Source organism: Phyllobates terribilis, unplaced genomic scaffold, assembly GCF_046119375.1.
Source record: "Phyllobates terribilis strain yellow unplaced genomic scaffold, ASM4611937v1 Scaffold_11__3_contigs__length_659146591, whole genome shotgun sequence".
NCBI lineage: Eukaryota > Metazoa > Chordata > Amphibia > Anura > Dendrobatidae > Phyllobates > Phyllobates terribilis.
The window spans coordinates 498,120,167-498,145,613 of record NW_027362771.1 but is presented as its reverse complement, the minus strand read 5'-3'; positions in this window follow the sequence as shown (position 1 = coordinate 498,145,613).

Here is a 25,447-nt window from a genome sequence, read left to right as displayed (position 1 = left end):
TGCACTACCTGCAGCATGACCCTCATATTGTCAGAATTCGAAGTAATCATGACTACTGGGTTGCCACACTCTTAGATCCCCCAAACTTTTCGATCAACCTTTTCATTTTAATAAAGACCAAAAAAATGGTCATTTTTGAAATTATAAGCATTAGCAGGTTGTTAGAAACTGAAATCAAACAGTTTTCAACTCAAAACTTTATTCTAGGTGATGTTACATTTTCACATAGGACCCCTTGTTCGAAAGGAGCTTCTGAACTCTCTCGTCCATTGAATTTGTCAGGTTTTGGATGGTTTCTGCTTCAATTGTTTTGCATGAGGACAGAATACCCTCCCAGAGCTGTTGCTTAGATGTGAACTGCCTCCCGCCATCATAGACACTCCTTTTAATGATGCTCCAAAGGTTCTGAATGGGGTAGAGGTCAGGGGAGCATGGGGGTCACACCATAAGTTTGTCCCCTTTTATGCCCATATCAGCCAGAGATGCAGATGTTTTATGTGCAGCATGAGATGGTGCATTATCATGCAGAAAAATGATCTTGCTGTGAAATACACGGTTCTTCTTCTTGAACCATGGCAGGAAGTGCTGTTTGAGAAAATCCACATACATTATGGAGTTCATCTTTAGCGCCTTCAGGGATCCTAAAGGGGCCGACAATCTCTCTCCCCATGATTCCAGCCCAAAACATTACTCCACCTCCTCCTTGTTGGCGCTGTAGCCGTGTTTGCGTGGGGTGTCCATCAACCAGCCATCCTCCACTCCATTCATCTGGACCATCGAGCGCTGCACGGCACTCATCCGTGAACAAAACAGTTTTGAAATCAGTCTTCATGTAATGTTTGGCCCACTGGAGCCGTTTCTGCTTGTGTGAAGTGGATAGAGGAGGTCGACAGGATGGCATATGCACAGCTGCAAACCTCTGAAAGACCCTGCATCTTGTTGTTCGGGGGACGTTGGAGGCACAAGCAGCTTCAAAAACTTGTCTGCTGCTATGACAAGGCTTTTTTGCCGCTGCTGTTTCAACCTGACGTAATTGCCTGTAGGAAAGAGTCCTCAATTTGCCCTTATCAGCACGCACACGTGTGTACTGTGAATCAGCTACATACTTCTTGATTGCCAAGACACTTCATCCTGATCATCGCACAATGTTGATTGTAGTCATGCCTTGACCTAAACACTCCACAATTTGTTGCTTCTCAGCAGCCGACACATCCTTTTTCTTTCCCATTTTGGCAGAAAATGTAGGCTGCTGAATAATGTGAGAGAGCCTTCTTAAGTAGTCTTGCCTTTCATTGGACACACCTGCCAAACTAATTAGCACAGGTGTCTGCAATTGCTTACAGTGATATAAAGAGCCCTGACACACATCACCATCAATGAGTTTAACTGACAAACAAACAAATTCTTCCCTTATCACTCCTAAACACTTTTTGCATAATAATTTGGAACGCGGTGTACATGTGCTTTTCCACAAAACACCAGTGGTTCACGTAGTGAATCTTACAGTTCTAACTTGCCAACCGTGGTCTGTATGGAATTGTTCAATAAAGGGCCCAAAATTAAGATAACATAGATGGGAGAGGTCTCTATGAATAGGAATTCCTAAGTATTTGATACCCTGTGAGGGCCAGGCAAAGGGAAAGTTGGACTGGATGGAATCCTATATGGATTTAGGGAGGGAGACATCGAGGGCCTCAGACTTCGCTGCATTGATTTTAAAATTTTACCATGTAACAAAGTGATCTATTTCAGCCATAACAGCAGGGATGGATATATGTGATTGAGTGATATATACTAGGACATCATCAGCAAATAGAGAGCACTTGTACTCGGTGCCTCCCACCTCAATCCACCTAATATTGGGGTTATGGCGAATTGATGAGAGCAGGTGCTCCGTCACTAGGATGTATAAGAGAGGGGACAGAGGACATCCCTGCCTTGTCCCATTGGTGATTGTGAAAGGTGATGAAAATGTTCTGACGCACCCCCTGGGCCTTGGGACACCCGGAGCCGGACCCTTTTTGGTGGATGCTGGTGGTTGTAGTCTTCGTGGCGGCGATCCGGTTCCGTGGCTCAGGGCGGTCAAACCAGTGGCAGAACTATTTATGTGGTTTTGATGTTTAAATGTCCGACTACGCCACCCGTGGATTGCGGTCAGAGTGAACCGCCGCTACAGGGCAGACCGCTAAGGCTGGTGTTGTGGGTGCAGCAGAGCGTAGCATAACTCCCCACGGGAGGAGTATAGCCTCAGGGCAGTGTATGCGGAGGATGGGGGTGATGGTGCAGGGCAGCAGCAGTAACGACACGGAGTCAGTGATGCAGTTCAGGGCCTTTACTCACAGTTCTTATTATCCAGACCACGTCTGCAGGTAACGGCTGCCCACGTCGTACTGTGCTCACCAGGTGAGGGGCTCAGACAACTCCCAGATAACTTTGGAGCGCTTCACAGGACCCCCTTTGTGTGTCCTTTGTCTGGCCTTTCTTACCAACCCTTCTGTCCGGCTGCCTCGGGCCTCCTCTTGGTAAACTTGGCGCCAGTTTCCCTGACCCTATGTGGTGCCTTCCTAGCGGGTGGAGCAAGGGGCTGCGCCACATAAAATGTCAGAGCCTCCGGTTTCTAGCTGAGGGTCGTTTCCTGCCTCCACTAGTTCGGGGACCGGTCTCCCCCTTTGGCCTGACCCCTCCACTCAGGTGGATTCGGGCGTGCGGTGGCGACTCGCCCGTCCGCACCCCTGGGATCCCTTCATTCCTCGTTCCTGGAGCCTTCTCCGCTCCTCTTCCTTCCTTCTCCCTCTTGTAGGCCTGGGCCTCTGTTACTAGGCCCGCCTCCGGAGCAGAGCTCATGCAGAGCCCCTGCTCCCTGCCACTTCTGCTCAGACTTCTCTGCACTGAACTAAGATGGTGCCCACCTTTTATACTCCCTTCTCAATGCACCCAGGAACTGCTTCCTCCCTGCTCCTGCACTGCAGGGTTCCCCTTCCTCAGTGTTCCCTCCCCCCACTCCAGCCAGGGACAGGGACTGTCGTGCCCATCTCAGGGGCATATTGGTCGCCCTGCCCCACGGCAATGTGGTGTAATGCATGCAGGTGTCGGGTCCTGATCCACACTCCATCCTTATCTGAGAGTGAGATATCACACCTCTGGGTGAGGTGCAATACGTCTGTAGCAACCGAGCCCTCGGTGCTACATTTCCATTTATCTTCAGCCTAGGTGACGTATTGTGATACAGGGCCGTGATTTTGGCTATAAAAGGGTCCCCTAGACCCCTACCCCAAGCTTTTTAAGAGAATCATATATGGCGTGCCAGGAGACTCTATGGAATGCTTTCTCAGCATCCAACGAGAGTATCTACTTACAAATTTTTAACTGCATCTAGCTCAGGAAATACTTTTTGCCTAGTAGCAGTGTCTGCTAGTCAGCGGATTATCCCGGCTCTTAAGCAAGCTACACCACCTGTAGTTTGGACACTTAATTTTTTCAAAGGAAATGCTTCGGGACCACGGGATACTTAGTGAAGAGCATCAGGAGGCACCCCAAGGCATAGGGGCTGGGACTGGCACTAGGATGCCTTGCGGTGGACAGCCGAGCTCGATCCTTATAAAAGCTTTTTAACTGCAGCAGCTTTAGTGGACGCTACTGGAGCTGGAATTACGCGGCTGCTGGCATGAGACTTGCCCTCCAATAGATCCTTGTAAATGGATTTAAAGTGTATTCATTCAAATTAGAGGGACAATTTAAATTAAAAAGCTTAGAGCTGCCTCCACCACAGGGGGGCTCTCTCGACCCACCAGCGGACAGGCACCAGTATTGGGAGAGGGGGGCTGGCCGTCAGGGTTCACCGCGGCTCTGGCACAAACCCGGCGACACGGAGGTGGCACGGGCAGGAGCGGACTGGCCGTCTCGGCTTCTCACTTTTTGGATTTTAGAAGGGCATGACATGCCTATATCTGTGTCTCCCCCTCCTTTTACTCCTCCACCTCTTTTCTTTTCGCATGACTATATGTACTTGTCACTTTTCCATGTGTTAGTTGTGTCTTCTGAGCAGTTTGTCAGCTTTTGGACACCTTTGAAGGTGTTTTCTATGTGTTTCTATGTGTTTTTGTTTGCCTGCCATTGGTTTTAACGGTGTTCGAAGGTGTTCGACGAACAGTTCGACGAACAGTTCGGCGAACACACGGGTGTTCGACGAACCGAACCGAACTCGAACACTACGGGGGTGGCTCAACACTACTCTCTAGGTAATGTTTTATCTCTATGTAAAGATAAAATTGCAATAAGAACCACAACAACAATATCTAGTGCCTGGGATCTCCTGTTAGAACCTTGCTCTTAGGTTTTTTCCTTTGCTGGTCACATGACCTTGTTGGCCTATTTAATCCTGCTCCGCCCTTCTGGCTTTGCTGGACTTCATTGTATAACTACTTTCTAGCTAGCCTGTGCTCTGTATCTAACTCTGTTAGTTTGCTTGGTCTACGGACCTCTGTGTTCTTTATATTTTGTTTGTTCGTCTGTCTGCTACTATTTCTGTTAGGAGGTGTCCCATTTTCCTCCCAGTCCTTAGTACTTGTAGGGATTCCTTCCCCACATCTATAGGTCTCCATACAGACTAGCTTAGGACTTTAGCAGGTCTGATCGCAGGATCAGGTCCCCTGTTACATCGTAGGGATTAAGCTGAGTTCTATCGTAGGGACAGATCTCCTCTCTTTCCTTAGCTCTGGTAGCAGAACATAACACCTCCAGTGGCAAAGATATCCTGTAAGTTAGGGGTTTCATAAAATTCTAACAGACCTAGTACATCCCATAATCAGACCCCATGCGAGCTCACCAAGAGAAGGTATGTGGGCATTAACTTAAGTTAATAAAAAGGAAAGTTTGGCCATCTGTCTTGGTTCATCTGAAGACATAAGTTCATTGTGAGAGTGTTCCATTTTCCCAAACGGAATGCTTCCCTGCATAAAGATAAGAGCCATTCCGGCAACATCAGGTTTAGTAATTCTATTTCGTTATTCCTTTTTATTTTATGTAATTGTATATATTGTATTGTTCCTATTTTGTATCGTCTTTGTATATTTTTTATAAACACTGCCTAGCTTTCTGGATTAATTAAAATGTAATAGCTATGTTCCTCTTGCTCTGTAAACCGTGCCCTTGAAACTATACGCTACCTGTAACGGGTGTCCAACATGCCTGTATAAACGATTGGTGGTGGCAGCTAGTAGTGGTTTCTTTTTTTGTTATTGTGAAGTTGGCAGTGACCGTACTGGGGTATATATATATTTTCAATGAGCTGGAATTGGACGTGTATTTACCAAAAGATTACTCTGAGTTCCCCAATAACCGGCCAGGTAGTGGAAGCAGCCGTGGTCTCGTGCATCACTCGTTAGCTAACTGCGTAATTCTCCTGACAAGTGGAGGCATCAAAGTTGCATTCCCCTGACAAACTGTTGACAGCGGTGAGATCTGGGTGATCTCTCTGGTGTCATCTGTGACAAAGTGGTAACAGTGGAGGGATCTGTGCGACCTCCCCCGGCTGTTAATCCGTGAAAACTGGTGACAGCGATGGGATTTGGGTGATCTCTCCTGCGTCATCTGTGACAAAGTGGTAACAGTGGTGGGATCTGCACGATCCACCCACCCCCGGCTGTTTTCCTGTACACTAGATATCTGCCAATCTTCCTTGCATTAATGTTTAGGTATTTCAGTTATACAATTTTACTCTTCTTTCTACTACATAACATTTTCTGCACTGCACTGTAAGCGGTCTGCCCATTCACCAGCTCTTCTCTGGAGACCAAACCCTACAATCTCTCGCTATTCTTTATGTCATCTCATGAAAGATTGCATTACCATATCATATGTCTAGCAATTCTTCACCCTGCTTCAGAGATCCCTTGCCACGATGACTGCCAAATAGACAATAAGCAACAAAGACCGGATCTTCAAATCTAATGCCTCTTCCCTCGTTGGCTTCCAACACTTCTGGGTGCTATCAACCTGAAATAAGGTGAACACATTTTTAAATGCATAAGAAGCATGGAGTCCTCTGCAGCTCCAAGACATAATAATGCCAGTAAAAACAATGAATATTTTTATTACTCTAGCCTTGATGTACTGACAGAGAGCAGATCAGGTTCACAATTGAAAAAGGAAAGAAACAAAAAACATCTATTTCCAAATAACTGTGATCATAGAGGCGAAAAAGCTCACTTGTACCTTGGACGTTCTCCAGGTTCTTTTGGTTCAAATTCACTTTTTTATTAGCTGATAACTATAGACCTTGCAGATAATAGCATCTGTGATATAAATTATACAGTAGTAAGTGACAATATTATCACCTGGTCATGTGAAGGAGTTGTTCTGTATCAGTAAGCCATAATTACAAATTTGTATGTCACCCTTCTCTTGCCTTTACGCTTATATGGATATATCAGCAGCAAGCTTTATTTTGTATATTTCTACTTGTATGCAGAAGGCAGATTTTTGGCCAGTTCATTTAGGTTACTAGATGTAATAATTAGTGTTGCGCAAGCGTGCTCGCTAAATCCCTCTGATCAAAGTATGTGACGCGTCCCCTGGGCCGTGGGGTACTCGGTGCCGGGCCGGTCGTTGCTAGGGGAGATGTCACAGTGGCGATGACCCGGTCTGTGACCCAGGGCGGTCAATCAAAATGGGATTATTTACAGGGGATTTTGTGGTTTTATATATATATATATAGTTCGTGACGCCACCTGTGGTATGCGGCTATATGGAGCCGCCGCTGCTGTGCAGAACCTCTGGAGCTGATGTTGGTGCAGCATATTCGGTTCAGCTCTCCACAGGCAGAGCTTAACTCCAGGGCAGTGTAGAGATGTTGTAGATGTTATAGGTGATGCTGGGCGTTGTAGTGCAGGGGTGATAGCACAGATAATAATCACAGAGACAGTGGGGTGCAATCTTCAGGGTCTTTACTCACGGTTGTTGCAATCCAAGTTACAGGTACTGGTGTAACTTCCCTCGTCGTGCTGCGCTTACTCAGGGAGGGGTTCAGCCAACCCTCAGATATCTCCGGAGTACTTAGCGGGACCCCCTTCTGTGTGTTCTCTCTCTCTGGCCGTCTCCCTGCACCTCATACCTAGTGTCCCAATCCGGTACCCGCGGGCCTTGTCAGGCGATGTCTGTTCGGTCCCCTGGGTCCTCCATGGCTACCTTCTTGGTGAGACTGATATGGACTGTTGGCTGCAGGACTTGAAATACTGCAGCCTCCTGTTTCTAGTTGAGACATAAAGTACTCTGCTAGTTGAGGGACCAGTCCCCTTTGTGTGGCCTGACCCCTCCACCTCCTGGTAGATTCGGGAGACCGGGTGGCCTCCAGCACTGCTCGTACCCCTGGGGTCCCTTCCTCGTTCATGGAGCCTTTCTTGCTCTTCTCTCTCTCTTCAGTCCTGGGCCTCTCCTCAGGCCCTCCTCCTGAGTAGAGCTCCTACAGAGCTCCTGCTCCTTCCACTTCTCCTCTCAGACTGAACTGACAGACCTTCAAAGATGGTTCCCTCTTTTATATTACTTCCTTTCATATGCTCCCCTAATCTGCTTCCTCCACCCACACCCACTACATAGTTCCACCCTTCAGCTAGGGACCAGGGACTGTGCTCTCCCTTAGGAGCAATCTCACCCTGCCCTTACTGAAGTGGAATGTGTTGGATGCAGGTGTTAGGGTCCCAGGCTGTACTCCGTCCTTACCTGAGAGTGAGATACCACACCTCTGGGTGAGATGCAGTACCTCTGTGGCGACTGAACCCTCAGGGACGCCACATATGCATAGACTAACATTGGTCCGAGTGCAATCTGATGTTTTGTTGGATATAAAATACTCGGACCAAAAATATGACCATATGCATGAGCCCTAAGGGACAAGTATAAATATAGGGTATAGGATAGGCATTTAGAGATGGCTGCGCTGCTGTAGATGATGAGAATTCCTTACTCAAGAGTAGAATAAAGTAACATTATTTATGTGTTTCTGGTTCAAATCAAACCCCTTTTTGAAATAAACTACAGGTAGGAGTTGGTACAGAGTGATGGGGGTTTTATCATGAAAATAAACAATAAAAGAACGCCAAGAAGCTTAGTAATGCCACTTTGGGCGTGAACAGACAAAAAGACGATATAGAAGTGAAATAAAGATGCTTTGCACAGTAATGACCTTTACATAATTCTGAAGAACACATAATAAATTAATAAATATGTTGAGATTCAGTCTCCCTGTAAGGGACGAAGCTGACCATTGGTTACTTCTGTGTCTCTATATACCCTGCTATAGTACACCTGAGCGTGCGTGTGCATTGTGGGGACTTGTTGGGCCACAAGTGGTATGATGGAATGGGAACCTAAAATTCATGCGACAAATCAGGGAGTCCAACATCCATTTTAAAAAGTTAAAAAAGGCTTTACTTGAATTCTGGAAAAGGTTTTCAAACATCTGATAAATGGCATGCATATCTTCAACCATCTCTACCGCATGAGGCAAAGTCTCATATCTTAGTTTCTTTACACACGGCATAATGATGAAGTTCAGTACAGTTGCAGAGTATTAGATTATTTTTTCTTCTACTGTCAATATCCCACACTATGGGGCAGTACCCCGTGCTCATTCCTGGTCAGATAAAAATTCAACTTAGTCCTCCAGGACCGGATTGACATATCAGTAGCCCACTCCTCACTAGCTGCCTACAGGAATTACACCTCTGTCACCTCTATCTATGCTACTGCAGGTACTCACAGAAAGTTAAGAATCTTCCTTGTATATTAGTCACACGGGTTAATGTGTGTCGCTGTGACTTCCTTTCTTGTCTCTGCACTCTGGCCCGTTAGATAGTAACTTCCTTCTCTAACACCGTTCTGCTCTTTAATCCTTGGATTCTCAATCACAGCACACTTTCCACTTGTGGCCTGCAGCTATATGATGCTTCTTGCTACTGCAATAGCTAAACTCCATCTCCTAAAAAGAAATAGCTTCCTGTGCAAAGCCCCAGTAACTCCTCCCCACCTGGGCAGGCATAAAGTGTTAACCCTATCCTAGGCTAACAAGCTGCTGCAGGCTAGCGAATGTAAAACCACATAACAATGACACATAAAACAGTGGACCCATACAAAACATTAGAGAGGTCTTCAGAGGGGGTGTTTGGGCAACTTCTCCACCTTTACTCCCCGCTAGGGAAAATACGGGAATCACGCACTGCAGCTCTTTTATCATTCATTTTTTTTGTCTATATTTTCTTAACCAAGACAAATAATACTAATGATTTTTATCTATTCCACTACCATATTTTAATCATCTCTCAACATACTTATTCATTTTTTTATGTTCCTCAGCATTATATGAATGTCATTACTGTGCAAAGCAAATTCTTTATTTAACCCCTATACAGGTTTCTAATCTGTTCAAGATATAAACCCCCATCCCTCTGTACCAGCCCCTATTTGTAGTTTATTTTGAAAAAGGGTTCAGTTCAAACCAGAAACATGTATATAGTGCTACTTGAATTTACTCTGGAGTGTGGAAATCTCATCAACTACAGCAGCGCCGCCATCTCGAAACAACTATCCTCTACCCTATATCCATTGTATGCAGAAGAAGGGATTTTTCTACCTGCTGGCTGGGTTGTAGCGGCTGATTTTAGCACTGACTTTTACAACTCACTGACACTCACAACTCCATCAGGTGAGCAACATCTCACTCCTTAATGCAGTGTGCATCTACTGTATATGCACTTGTCCTTTCTTTCCTAAGTGACAAGTCTATCATAGGTTCTTAAATTGACACTTTTAAAGGTATGAACAACTTGAGGGGCATTTTTCTACTTAAACACACGTATTTTGAGCAAAAAAATAATGTTTAATAGAGTTTTTTTTAAGTTTTACATTGTTTAGCTGCTATTGCCTCTATGTATCAATGTACATATCAGACTGCAGAATAGGTTAAAAGGCAAATCTGTCAGTTCTGATGACATAGTTTAAAATCTTATTCTGTCTTTCCTTGAACACTCTTCAAAATGATTAATAATGGAAACAAAATGATTTAGCATTCCAAAATGATTGATTTGCTTGGTAACTTATTTCGCAGTCTGCTAATTACAGTGACACATAGACGGTAGAAGCTGCATAGTCCAACATCTGTAACAAAATCTTAATGCACATCTGATTTTTAGCTATAATACATGCCTTTTCGGAAAAAAAATGTCTTCACAAGTACCTATATCTTTGAAAGAGAACATGTCAACAGGTGTTTGCTATATAATATAAGACCAGCATCATGTAGAGGCAGAGAGCCTGATTCCAATGATGTGTCAGTTACTGGATTGCTCAGTGCAGTATTGATAGAATCCCTGCTTTCTCTGTTGTAGATATAGCAGTGCTCAAATTGTTAAGCACTGAGTAACCCCCACCCATACCACTGAGTACACTGTGAATTGTAAGCAATCTGTCAATCAGTGGTGGGGGCCAAGTTACACAAATTAGATGGACTGGCATGCAAGTGAGACCTAGTCAGGCAGTGATAATCTCCTGCTGATAAAACACTGATTGTATTGAAACTATAGCACACAGTGACATATCCCTGTATTCAAGCTCTCTGTTCTTACTTCATATTGCTCTAGACTAAACAGCATAAACCGACTTACAGATTCCCTTTAAACCTAGTGACAATTTTTTCCATCTGTTACTAGCTAAATTCCATCCAGATGATTCGTGTAATTTAATTGAAATCGTTAAGATTAGTGATGAGCGAGCATGCTCGCTACTGCTCGGTGCTCATCCGAGCATCTCACTGCTTGAGATACTCGACGCTTGCCGAGTATTTCCAGGTTGCTCGGGCGGGAACTCAGGTCCCCTTCCTGCATGTTTGGTGCTCTTTAGAGAGCCAATGAACATGCAGGGATTGCCTGCCATGCACTGGAATGCCGTAGCCATGTTGGTTGTGGGCATTACAGTGATTGGCTGGCTGCACAGCGTCATCAGTAGTGTTGAGCCACCCCCGTAGTGTTCGGGTTCGGTTCGGTTCGTGGAACACCGGGATGTTCGAGGAACTGTTCGTCGAACTGTTCGTCGAACACCTTAGAACACCGTCGAACACCGTTAAAACCAATGGCAGGCAAACAAAAACACATAGAAACACATAGAAAACACCTGCAAAGGTGTCCAAAAGCTGACAAACTGCTCAGAAGACACTCTCTTTAAAAAAGCCGGCCGGCAAATTCAGCAGCGGCATACACCGGTACCCGACAATTTAGACAAGAAGGAATAGAGCATCACACATAGATTAGATAGATAGAAACATGTCAGTCACACATATAAGAAGCACAGTGACAATGTTGGTTACTGCACTTGTCATTTAGTGTAAAGGATTTATTAAAAAAAATATTAGTGTTTTCATGCACCGTCTCTTTAAAAAAGCCGGCCGGCAATTCAGCATCTGTACCCGACAATTTAGAACAGAAAGAATAGAGCTTCACACATAGATTAGATAGATAGAAACATGTCAGTCACATATATAATAAGTACAGTGATAGTGTTGCTTACTGTACTTGTCATTTAGTGTAAAGGATTTATTTAAAAAAATAATAGTGTTTTCATGCACTGTCTCTTTAAAAAAGCCGGCCGGCAATTCAGCAGTGGTACCCGACAATTTAGAACAGAAAGATAGAGCATCACACATAGATTAGATAGATAGAAACATGTCAGTCACATATATATGAAGTACAGTGATAGTGTTGGTTACTGTACTTGTCATTTAGTATTAAAATAAAGGATTTATTATTAAAAAAATTGGCGTGGGGTTCCCCTTAATTTTAGGCTCTAGCGGAGGTTAAGCAGACGGCTGGGGCAGATGTTTGAAGCCTGGGAAGGGGGTAATACCCACGGAGCTTCCCAGGCTACTAATATCAGCCCCCAGCTGAATACATAGCCTTTACTAGATATTAAAATGGGGGACCCCCCAAAAAAAATGACGTGGGGTCCCCCCTAATTTAATAGCTAGCAAAGGCTAGGCAGACAGCTGGGGGCTGATATTAATAGCCCAGGAAGGGAGCCATGAATATTGGCCCCCTCCCAGGCTAGAAACACCAGCCGTCAGCCGCCCCAGAAATGGCGCATTCATAGGATGCGCCAATTCTGGCACTTAGCCTCGCTCTTCCACGCTGCCCTGGTGCGGTGGCAGGGGGTAATAGGGTTGGGGTTGATGTCAGCTTATAATGCCAGCTGACATCAAGCCCAGGTTAGTAATGGAGAGGCGTCTATAAGACACCCCCATTACTAACCCCATAGTCAAAGTTAAAAAAAACACAAACACCCAGAATAAAGTCCTTTAATTGAAATAAAGACACAATCCTTTATTGTTCTAAATTAAACCATACTTACCATCACGCCCATTCCAGCTGAAGCCAACGATCTCCTGCAATAAAAGAAAAATAATAAAGCAACCTCATCCTTACCTTTCCATGGTTCCCACGACAGCTTCAGCTCTGCTACATCGAGATGACAGGCTGGACCGCAGCAGAACGCTGCCATCCAGCCTGTCATCCCGCAGACACTGAGAAGCGCAGGCTTGCTTGCGCTGCTCAGCGTCTCTCTGTGACGACATCCAGATGAGCCGAGTTCATGTCCAATGAACTCGGCTCACCTCATGCACGTCACTGACAGCGTGGGAAAATTCTCACGCTGAAGCGCTGATTGCAGGAGAATTTTCCCACGCTGTCAGTGACGTGCAGGAGGTGAGCTGAGTTCATTGGACATGAGCTCACCTCATGCACATCACTGACAGCGTGGGAGAATTCTCCTGCACTCAGCACTTCAGCGTGAGAATTTTCCCACGCTGTCAGTGACGTGCATGAGGTGAGCCGAGTTCATTGGACATGACCTCGGCTCATCTGGATGCCGTCACAGCGAGACAGTGAGGAACGCAAGCATGCCTGCGCTTCTCAGTGTCTGCGGGATGACAGACTGGATGGCAGCGTTCTGCTGCGGTCCAGCCAGTCATCTCGATGTAGCAGAGCTGAAGCTGTCGTGGGAACCATGGAAAGGTAAGGATGAGGTTGGTTTATTATTTTTCTTTTATTGCAGGAGATCGTTGGCTTCAGCTGGAATGGGTGTGATGGTAAGCATGGTTTAATTTAGAACAATAAAGAATTGTGTCTTTATTTCAATTAAAGGACTTTATTCTGGGTGTTGTGTTTTTTTTAAATACTTTACTAGAAATTCATTGCGGTCATGTCTAATACTGGCGTGACCCCATGAATTTTGGGCTTGGGGCCAGCTGATAATACCAAGCTAGCCCTAACCCCTTTATTACCCAGTGAGCCACCGCACCAGGGCCCTGGATGAGTTGGGTACAGCGCCAGAAGATGGCGCTTCTATGAACGCGCCATTTTCCGGGGTGGCTGCGGACTGCAATTTGTAGCGGGGGGGGGCCCAGAAAGCTTGGGCCTCCCTGCGCTGCAGATTCCAGCCCCCAGCTGCCTAGTTGTACCTGGCTGGACACAAAAATAGGGCGAAGCCCCACGTACTTTTTTTTTAATTATTTCATGAAATTCATGAAATAATTAAGAAAAAAAGGCCTTCCCTATATTGTTGTGTCCGGCCAGGTACAAATAGGCAGCTGGTGGTTGGGGGCAGCCCGTTCCTGCCTGCTGTACCTGGCTGGACACAAATATAGTGCGAAGCCCCACTTCAATTTTTTTTAATTATTTCATGAAATTCATGAAATAATTAAGAAAAAAAGGGCTTCCCTATATTGTTGTGTCCGGCCAGGTACAAATAGGCAGCTGGTGGATGGGGGCAGCCCGTTCCTGCCTGCTGTACCTTGCTGGACACAAATATAGTGCGAAGCCCCACTTCAATTTTTTTAAATTATTTCAGGAAATTCATGAAATAATTTAAAAAAAATTGACGTGGGGCTTCGCACTATATTTGTGTCCAGCCAGGTACAGCAGGCAGGAGCGGGCTGCCCCCAACCACCAGCTGCCTATTTGTACCTGGCCGGACACAACAATATAGGGAAGCCCTTTTTTTCTTAATTATTTCATGAAATAATTTAAAGAAAATTGACGTGGGGCTTCGCCCTGTTTTTGTGTCCAGCCAGGTACAACTAGGCAGCTGGGGGCTGGAATCCGCAGCGCAGGGAGGCCCAAGCTTTCTGGGCCACCCCCGCTGCAAATTGCAGTCCGCAGCCACCCCGGAAAATGGCGCGTTCATAGAAGCGCCATCTTCTGGCGCTGTACCCAACTCATCCAGGGCCCTGATGCGGTGGCTCACTGGGTAATAAAGGGGTTAGGGCCAGCGTGGCATTATCAGCTGGCCCTAAGCCCGAAATTCATGGGGTCACGCCAATATTAGACATGACCACCATGAATTTCTAGTAAAGTATTTAAAAAAAACACAACACCCAGAAAAAAGTCCTTTAATTGAAATAAACACACAATTCTTTATTGTTCTAAATTAAACCATACTTACCATTACGCCCATTCCAGCTGAAGCCAACGATCTCCTGAAATAAAAGAAAAATAATAAAGCAACCTCACCCTTACCTTTCCATGGTTCCCATGACAGCTTCAGCTCTGCTACATCGAGATGACAGGCTGGACCGCAGCAGAACGCTGCCATCCAGCCTGTCATCCCGCAGACACTGAGAAGCGCAGGCTTGCTTGCGCTCCACAGTGTCTCTCTGTGAGGGCATCCAGATGAGCCGAGTTAATGTCCAATGAACTCGGCTCACCTCATGCACGTCACTGACAGCGTGGGAAAATTCTCCTGCACTCAGCGCTTCAGCGTGGGAGAATTCTCACACTGAAGCGCTGAGTGCAGGAGAATTCTCCCACGCTGTCAGTGACGTGCAGGAGGTGAGCTGAGTTCATTGGACATGAGCTCACCTTATGCACGTCACTGACAGTGTGGGAGAATTCTCCTGCACTCACCGCTTCAGCGTGAGAATTTTCCCACGCTGTCAGTGACGTGCATGAGGTGAGCCGAGTTCATTGGACATGAACTCGGCTCATCTGGATGTCGTCACAGAGAGACGCTGAGCAGCGCAAGCAAGCCTGCGCTTCTCAGTGTCTGCGGGATGAGAGGCTGGATGGCAGCGTTCTGCTGCGGTCCAGCCTGTCATCTCGATGTAGCAGAGCTGAAGCTGTCGTGGGAACCATGGAAAGGTAAGGATGAGGTTGCTTTATTATTTTTCTTTTATTGCAGGAGATCGTTGGCTTCAGCTGGAATGGGCGTGACGGTAAGTATGGTTTAATTTAGAACAATAAAGGATTGTGTCTTTATTTCAATTAAAGGACTTTATTCTGGGTGTTTGTGTTTTTTTTAACTTTGACTATGGGGTTAGTAATGGGGGTGTCTTATAGACGCCTCTCCATTACTAACCTGGGCTTGATGTCAGCTGGCATTATAAGCTGACATCAACCCCAACCCTATTACCCCCTGCCACCGCACCAGGGCAGCGTGGAAGAGCGAGGCTAAGTGCCAGAATTGGCGCATCCTATGAATGCGCCATTTCTGGGGTGGCTGACGGCTGGTGTTTCTAGCCTGGGAGGGGGCCAATATTCATGGCTCCCTTCCTGGGCTATTAATATCAGCCCCCAGCTGTCTGCCTAGCCTTTGCTAGCTATTAAATTAGGGAGGACCCCACGTCATTTTTTTGGGGGGGTCCCCCATTTTAATAGCTAGTAAAGGCTATGTATTCAGCTGGGGGCTGATATTAGTAGCCTGGGAAGCTCCGTGGGTATTACCCCCTTCCCAGGCTTCAAACATCTGCCCCAGCCGTCTGCTTAACCTCCGCTAGAGCCTAAAATTAAGGGGAACCCCACGCCAATTTTTTTAATAATAAATCCTTTATTTTAATACTAAATGACAAGTACAGTAACCAACACTATCACTGTACTTCATATATATGTGACTGACATGTTTCTATCTATCTAATCTATGTGTGAAGCTCTATTCTGTCTGTTATAAATTGTCGGGTACCGCTGCTGAATTGCCGGCCGGCTTTTTTAAAGAGACGGTGCATGAAAACACTATTATTTTTTTTGATAAATCCTTTACGCTAAATGACAAGTACAGTAAGCAGCACTTTCACTGTACTTCGTATATATGTGGCTGACATGTTTATATCTATCTAATCTATGTGTGAAGCTCTATTCTTTCGGTTCTAAATTGTCGGGTACAGGTGTATGCCGCTGCTGAATTGCCGGCTTTTCATGTTTCACTGTTGGCACTGTTCCCATCAATTTGGGCAATCACTGTAATGCCACAACCACCATGGCTGTGGCATTACAGTGAGTGGCAGACAATCCCTGCATGATTGGTGCTCTAAATAGCGCCAGACATGCAGGACACGCTTTTGGTGCACGAACAGTTATCGAACATAACCTCGAACAGCCGAATTTTTTGCAAATCGTTCGGGTTCGTCGAACAACTCGAACACCGCCCAAAACAGCTCGAATTTGAGATTGGCGAACAGTTCTAGTCGAACACTGCTCATCTCTAGTCATCAGATCTATATCAGACCTGGCGCCGCCAAGCTCGTCACAGTCACTCGGGATCAGACAGTGTAGGGAGAGCTGCTGCTGAGCTAGGGACAGATTTGCTTGTGAATTAGGTAGTGTAGGGAGAAAAACCGTACATTGCACATATCCATCTTAACAAACAGTCCTTCTGAGGACTAATCCATCTGCAGAGATATCAGGCAGGCAGGGTGTATAGGCAGGCAGTGTATATAGCAGACTGCAGTGCATATAGTACAAGAGGCTCCAATCCAATTCTGCCTTCTGCTGCTGTTAGATATTTCTATACAAAGGTCCAGGTCTCAGGGACCAGGAATAATTTTCTTTGGATCCTAATCCTCATTATTTGCTTAAAAAGCAATCCAGAGTTCACTATTTTTTCTGCGCCATTTGCTTTTTGGCACTGCAGAATACAGCCAGGTCCTTTCCATATTAGAGCGCCAGAAATCCAGCTATTTAAAACTGTGTTTTCTCCATCAAACGGATCGCATATACATTTTCAGAAAATGCTGCCATTTCTGGCCTCCATAAAAAATTTCCTTTAGTGTGTCAGTGAAGCAATTCACTGCCATTTGCTGTTCAAACTACTTACCTACAGGTTAGGTATTTAAAACTCTGTTTTTTCCATCACACGGATCACATTTACGTTGTCAGAAAATACTGCCATTTCAGGCCTCCATTAAAAATTTCCTTTAGTGTGTCAGTGAAGAAATTCACTGCCATTTGCTGTTCAAACTACTTACCTACAGGCCAGGAATTTAAAACTCTGTTTTCTCCATCACACGGATCACATATAAGTTCGCTCCAAACTCAGTAATTTGTAGTGAGCGAGGAAGATACTGTCCTCCATTTAAAATGGGCAAGGCACGTGACAAGGGACGGGGAACTGGACGTGATGGTAATGGTGCATGCAGAGGCCGAGGACAAGGCCGTGGGCAAGCCGAACTTGTGCCACAACAAACACCCACATCTTCTTGCCTGACCTTCCTGTCCCAATTTCAAGGGGACCGCAGCACACCACTATTGAACCCAGAGCAGTGTCAAAAGTTTGTTGCTTGGATAGGGGATAAAGCTTCCAGTCACTTAGCCATCACCACACTGTCTTCCACACGGTCAAGTCTCAGTAGCCGTGAGTCTGGAACGCATATTCATCACCCTGATCCTCCTTCCTCCCACCATGCCGAGTACCTTGAGACAACTGATCCCACACTTGGACACTCTGAAAAGCTGTTCACTTTTCCATCTATAGATTCGGGCCTCTTGCCCAGTTCACTTGAAGCGGGGCAAGAGGAGATCACGTCTAGCGATGCCCAAATATTTGAGTAGCCACGGTCACACGAAGGTGATGGTGGGAAAGTGTCGCAGGTGGACTATAATGAGACACAATTGCTAGAAAGTCAGGAGGAGGACCAGGGTGCGGAAGTGGAAGACGAGGTGGTGGATGATATAGTAACTGACCCAACCAGGCAGGAGGACATGCAGAGCGAGGACAGCAGCACACAGGGGAGGGAGGCAGAGCACTCCAACATGCAGGAAGAAGCAGTGTGGTGGCCGCAGACAGAAGGCGGGCAACCGTTCTACGTAACACCAACAAGAAGGAAGTTGCCAGTGCAACTGTTAGGTCTTCCCGAGTCTGGTTGTTTTTTAAAGACTCTGCCGATAACCCCAAAAAGGCCATTTGCACCACCTGCCAAGCCATCATCAGCAGGGGTGGCAATACGACCAGCCTGACCACCACCAGCATGATCAGGCACATGGCAGCAAAGCACTCGACTTTGTGGGCTGAACCCCAGGGTCCAGGAACAGTGTCTGCGGGTGGCACCATTGCTTCTTCCGCTGTTGTGCATGCAAGCCAATCCCCTGTCCATGGTGCATGCGAAGATGCCTCCTGCCCTGCACCTGTCGCTGCACACTCTCAAGTAGCAGCATCAGGAAGCACGTCCATGTCCTTGTCCCAGCACAGTGTTCAGTTGTCCATAACCCAATACTTGGAACGCAAGCGCAAATATGCAGCCAACGCCGCACAGGCCACACTACTACATTCTCACATTTCACGACTGCTTGCACTCGAAATGTTGCCTTTTAGGCTCATGGAGACAGAAGCATTCCGCAACCTGATGGCGGCGACCGTCTCTCGGTACTCAGTCCCCAGCTGCCACTATTTCTCCCGGTGTGCCGTTCCGCATCACACAAGCACGTGTCCCAAAACATTAGCCGTGCTCTCAACAACGCAGTTACTGGTAAAGTCCACCTAACCACGGACACGTGGACAAGTGCTTGTGGGCAGGGACGGTACATCTTGCTGACGGCACACTGGGTTAATATAGTGGAAGCAGGGACCCAGTCGGACCTTGGGATGGAACACATCCTCCTGATGCCAGGAATTCCGGGCCCTAGGTCAATCAGAGTTGCCCCCACGGTCTACAGCTCCTGCACCTCATCCTCCTCAGCCTTCTCCTCCTCTTCAGCCTCCATCTCTGAAATGACCACTTCAGTCACAAGCTGGAAGCACTGCAGCACTGCCTCGGCCAAGCGGCAACAGGCAGTGCTGAAGCTAATATGCTTAGGTGAAAAAACGCACAATGCTGAAGAGTTGTGGACAGCTCTGAAAGAGCAGGCAGATCTGTGGCTCACATCGCTGAACCTACAGCCAGGCATGGTCGTGTGTGACAATGGCCGGAACCTGGTGGCGGCTCTGAGGCGAGGCGAGCTCACACACGTACCATGCCTGGCCCACATGCTTAACCTCGTGATTCAGCGGTTTCTCAAATCCTATCCGGAGCTGTCGGACCTGCTTGTTAAAGTACGCCGCCTATGTGCCGATTTTAGAAAGTCAGCTACAGCTTCTGCCTCCCTTATAGTGTTTCAGCAGCATTTGCATCTTCCGGCTCACTGACTGGTGTGAGATGTCCCCACGCATTGGAACTCTACGCTGCAGATGTTTGGAAGAATTTGTGATCAGAAGAGGGCAGTTGTTGAGTACCAGCTAGTGTTGAGCCACCCCCGTAGTGTTCGAGTTCGGTTCGGTTCGTCGAACACCCGTGTGTTCGCCGAACTGTTCGTCGAACTGTTCGTCGAACACCTTCGAACACCGTTAAAACCAATGGCAGGCAAACAAAAACACATAGAAACACATAGAAAACACCTTCAAAGGTGTCCAAAAGCTGACAAACTGCTCAGAAGACACAACTAACACATGGAAAAGTGACAAGTACATATAGTCATGCGAAAAGAAAAGAGGTGGAGGAGTAAAAGGAGGGGGAGACACAGCTATAGGCATGTCATGCCCTTCTAAAATCCAAAAAGTGAGAAGCCGAGACGGCCAGTCCGCTCCTGCCCGTGCCACCTCCGTGTCGCCGGGTTTGTGCCAGAGCCGCGGTGAACCCTGATGGCCAGCCCCCCTCTCCCAATACTGGTGCCTGTCCGCTGGTGGGTCTCCTGTGGTGGAGGCAGCTCTAAGCTTTTTAATTTAAATTGTCCCTCTAATTTGAATGAATACACTTTAAATCCATTTACAAGGATCTATTGGAGGGCAAGTCTCATGCCAGCAGCCGCGTAATTCCAGCTCCAGTAGCGTCCACTAAAGCTGCTGCAGTTAAAAAGCTTTTATAAGGATCGAGCTCGGCTGTCCACCGCAAGGCATCCTAGTGCCAGTCCCAGCCACTATGCCTTGGGGTGCCTCCTGATGCTCTTCACTGAGTATCCCGTGGTCCCGAAGCATTTCCTTTGAAAAAATTAAGTGTCCAAACTACAGGTGGTATAGCTTGCTTAACAGCCGGGATAATCCGCTGACTAGCAGACACTGCTACTAGGCAAAAAGTATTTCCTGGGCTAGATGCGGTTAAAAATTTGTAAGTAGATACTCTCGTTGGATGCTGAGAAAGCATTCCATAGAGTCTCCTGGCACGCCATATATGATTCTCTTAAAAAGCTTGGGGTAGGGGTCTAGGGGACCCTTTTATAGCCAAAATCACGGCCCTGTATCACAATACGTCACCTAGGCTGAAGATAAATGGAACTGTAGCACCGAGGGCTCGGTTGCTACAGATGTATTGCACCTCACCCAGAGGTGTGATATCTCACTCTCAGATAAGGATGGAGTGTGGATCAGGACCCGACACCTGCATGCATTACACCACATTGCCGTGGGGCAGGGCGACCAATATGCCCCTGAGATGGGCACGACAGTCCCTGTCCCTGGCTGGAGTGGGGGGAGGGAACACTGAGGAAGGGGAACCCTGCAGTGCAGGAGCAGGGAGGAAGCAGTTCCTGGGTGCATTGAGAAGGGAGTATAAAAGGTGGGCACCATCTTAGTTCAGTGCAGAGAAGTCTGAGCAGAAGTGGCAGGGAGCAGGGGCTCTGCATGAGCTCTGCTCCGGAGGCGGGCCTAGTAACAGAGGCCCAGGCCTGCAAGAGGGAGAAGGAAGGAAGAGGAGCGGAGAAGGCTCCAGAAACGAGGAATGAAGGGATCCCAGGGGTGCGGACGGGCGAGTCGCCACCGCACGCCCGAATCCACCTGCGTGGAGGGGTCAGGCCAAAGGGGGAGACCGGTCCCCGAACTAGTGGAGGCAGGAAACGACCCTCAGCTAGAAACCGGAGGCTCTGACATTTTATGTGGCGCAGCCCCTTGCTCCACCCGCTAGGAAGGCACCACATAGGGTCAGGGAAACTGGCGCCAAGTTTACCAAGAGGAGGCCCGAGGCAGCCGGACAGAAGTGTTGGTAAGAAAGGCCAGACAAAGGACACACAAAGGGGGTCCTGTGAAGCGCTCCAAAGTTATCTGGGAGTTGTCTGAGCCCCTCACCTGGTGAGCACAGTACGATGTGGGCAGCCGTTACCTGCAGACGTGGTCTGGATAATAAGAACTGTGAGTAAAGGCCCTGAACTGCATCACTGACTCCGTGTCGTTACTGCTGCTGCCCTGCACCATCACCCCCATCCTCCGCATACACTGCCCTGAGGCTATACTCCTCCCGTGGGGAGTTATGCTACGCTCTGCTGCACCCACAACACCAGCCTTAGCGGTCTGCCCTGTAGCGGCGGTTCACTCTGACCGCAATCCACGGGTGGCGTAGTCGGACATTTAAACATCAAAACCACATAAATAGTTCCGCCACTGGTTTGACCGCCCTGAGCCACGGAACCGGATCGCCGCCACGAAGACTACAACCACCAGCATCCACCAAAAAGGGTCCGGCTCCGGGTGTCCCAAGGCCCAGGGGGTGCGTCAGAACATTTTCATCACCTTTCACAATCACCAATGGGACAAGGCAGGGATGTCCTCTGTCCCCTCTCTTATACATCCTAGTGACGGAGCACCTGCTCTCATCAATTCGCCATAACCCCAATATTAGGTGGATTGAGGTGGGAGGCACCGAGTACAAGTGCTCTCTATTTGCTGATGATGTCCTAGTATATATCACTCAATCACATATATCCATCCATGCTGTTATGGCTGAAATAGATCACTTTGTTACATGGTAAAATTTTAAAATCAATGCAGCGAAGTCTGAGGCCCTCGATGTCTCCCTCCCTAAATCCATATAGGATTCCATCCAGTCCAACTTTCCCTTTGCCTGGCCCTCACTGGGTATCAAATACTTAGGAATTCCTATTCATAGAGACCTCTCCCATCTATGTTATCTTAATTTTGGGCCCTTTATTGAACAATTCCATACAGACCACGGTTGGCAAGTTAGAACTGTAAGATTCACTACGTGAACCACTGGTGTTTTGTGGAAAACCACATGTACACCGCGTTCCAAATTATTATGCAAAAAGTGTTTAGGAGTGATAAGGGAAGAATTTGTTTGTTTGTCAGTTAAACTCATTGATGGTGATGTGTGTCAGGGCTCTTTATATCACTGTAAGCAATTGCAGACACCTGTGCTAATTAGTTTGGCAGGTGTGTCCAATGAAAGGCAAGACTACTTAAGAAGGCTCTCTCACATTATTAAGCAGCCTACATTTTCTGCCAAAATGGGAAAGAAAAAGGATGTGTCGGCTGCTGAGAAGCAACAAATTGTGGAGTGTTTAGGTCAAGGCATGACTACAATCAACATTGTGCGATGATCAGGATGAAGTGTCTTGGCAATCAAGAAGTATGTAGCTGATTCACAGTACACACGTGTGCGTGCTGATAAGGGCAAATTGAGGATTCTTTCCTACAGGCAATTACGTCAGGTTGAAAGAGCAGCGGCAAAAAAGCCTTGTCATAGCAGCAGACAAGTTTTTGAAGCTGCTTGTGCCTCCAACGTCCCCCGAACAACAAGATGCAGGGTCCTTCAGAGGTTTGCAGCTGTGCATACGCCATCCTGTCGACCTCCTCTATCCACTTCACACAAGCAGAAACGGCTCCAGTGGGCCAAACATTACATGAAGACTGATTTCAAAACTGTTTTGTTCACGGATGAGTGCCGTGCAGCGCTCGATGGTCCAGATGAATGGAGTGGAGGATGGCTGGTTGATGGACACCCCACGCAAACACGGCTACAGCGCCAACAAGGAGGAGGTGGAGTAATGTTTTGGGCTGGAATCATGGGGAGAGAGATTGTCGGCCCCTTTAGGATCCCTGAAGGCGCTAAAGATGAACTCCATAATGTATGTGGATTTTCTCAAACAGCACTTCCTGCCATGGTTCAAGAAGAAGAACCGTGTATTTCACAGCAAGATCATTTTTCTGCATGATAATGCACCATCTCATGCTGCACATAAAACATCTGCATCTCTGGCTGATATGGGCATAAAAGGGGACAAACTTATGGTGTGACCCCCATGCTCCCCTGACCTCTACCCCATTCAGAACCTTTGGAGCATCATTAAAAGGAGTGTCTATGATGGCGGGAGGCAGTTCACATCTAAGCAACAGCTCTGGGAGGGTATTCTGTCCTCATGCAAAACAATTGAAGCAGAAACCATCCAAAACCTGACAAATTCAATGGACGAGAGAGGTCAGAAGCTCCTTTCGAACAAGGGGTCCTATGTGAAAATGTAACATCACCTAGTATAAAGTTTTGAGTTGAAAACTGTTTGATTTCAGTTTCTAACAACCTGCTAATGCTTATAATTTAAAAAATGACCATTTTTTTGGTCTTTATTAAAATGAAAAGGTTGATCGAAAAGTTTGGGGGATCTAAGAGTGTGGCAACCCAGTAGTCATGATTACTTCGAATTCTGACAATATGAGGGTCATGCTGCAGGTAGTGCAGCAAGAAGGCACTTATGTGTCTTGCGCATCTCGGAGCCCCAAAATTATTTTCCGGGCTAGATGCAGCTAAAAATTATTTTTAATTTTAAATCTGGTGAAGCTTATTATAGATGGCCTAATAGGATCAGTGCTGCACACTGCTACAAAGCCCAAATTATTTTCCAGTCAAGATACAGATAAACATGATTAGTAATTTGAAAGCTTAAAACGGTTGGTAGGGTGATTTTAACCAATCATCAAGCTTTTACTCTCCCCAGGATGACACAGGGGTAGAAAAGTCGTTTCGGATCCATGATTTGTTCATCTTTATGAACGTGAGTCTGTCTACATTATCAGTGGAGAGCCGCGTGCGCTTATCTGTCAGCACACCACCAGCAGCGCTGAACACACGTTCAGACAGAACGCTGGCTGCGGGGCATGACAAGATCTCCAAGGCGTAAGTGGCTAGCTCCGGCCATTTATCCAGATTGGAAGCCCAAAAAGAGCAAGGGTCCAGTGACACAGTCGTGGCTTCAATGTTTACTTGGAGATACTCCTGTACCATCGTCTCTAGGCGTTGACTATGTGTCAGACTTCTTGTCTCCTGTGGCCTTGCAAAGGATGGGCTAAAAAAGTGGTGAAATGATTCCGCAAAATTGATGTTACCAGCAGATACTGTGGTTCTGTTACGGTTTGAGTGCTGAACACTTGACGGTCCCACGGTTGGCAAGTTGGAACTGTGAGATTCACTACGTGCACCACTGGTATTTTGTGGAAAAGCACATGTAAGATTCTGCAACAGTCTCTGCTGATACTCCTGCATGCGTGCATCCCTTTCTATGGCAGGAATAATTTCTGCAAATTTACTTTTGTACCGGGGATCTAACAGTGTGGCAACCCAGTAGTCAGGATTATTTCTAATTCTCACAATTCGAGGGTCATGTTGCAGGTAGTGCAGCAAGAAGGCACTCATGTGTGTTGCGCATCCAGGAGCACCAAGTCCCTGTTGTGTTGGTGGCGAGGTAACAATCATGCTTCCTTCCTCTGTCCTCTCCCCCCAACCTCGCACAACAGAAATGTGATCAAGGTCTCCCTCATCTGATGAGTCTTCCATCAGTTCGTCCTCCACTTCTTCCTGGGCTCCTGCAGCTTCCTCACTAGTTTGGCTGCTACCATGCGCCCTGGTAAAATCATCTCCCCCACCCTCACATGCCTGCCGCCTTGGTGCTGCCGACCGTCTGGACCTTGCAGATGTTAGCCCTTCCGCATACAACTCCTCCTCCTCTACTTCCTCCACCTCCTCTTGTGCCACCACCTGACTCCGAATTCTGTTTAACATGTGCTCCAGCATGTAAATCACCGGAATAGTCATGCTGATAATGGCATCGTCAGCACTAAACATCTTCGTCGCCATTTCAAAACTGTGCAGAAGGGTGCATAGGTCCCTGATCAGAGACCACTCCTCCAGCGTGATTTGCCCCACCTCTGAATCTCGTTGGCCCAGGCTATACGTCAGAACGTATTGCACCAGGGCTTGTCGGTGCTGCCACAGTCGCTGCAACATGTGCAGAGTTGAATTCCACCGGGTAGGCACATCGCATTTTAGCCGGTGAAGTGGCAGGCCCAACGACTTCTGTAGAGATGTAAGTCGCTGAGCTGCGGGATGCGAACGGCGGAAGTGAGCACACAGCGACCGTGCCCTCTGCAGAAGGCCATCTAGTCTGGGATA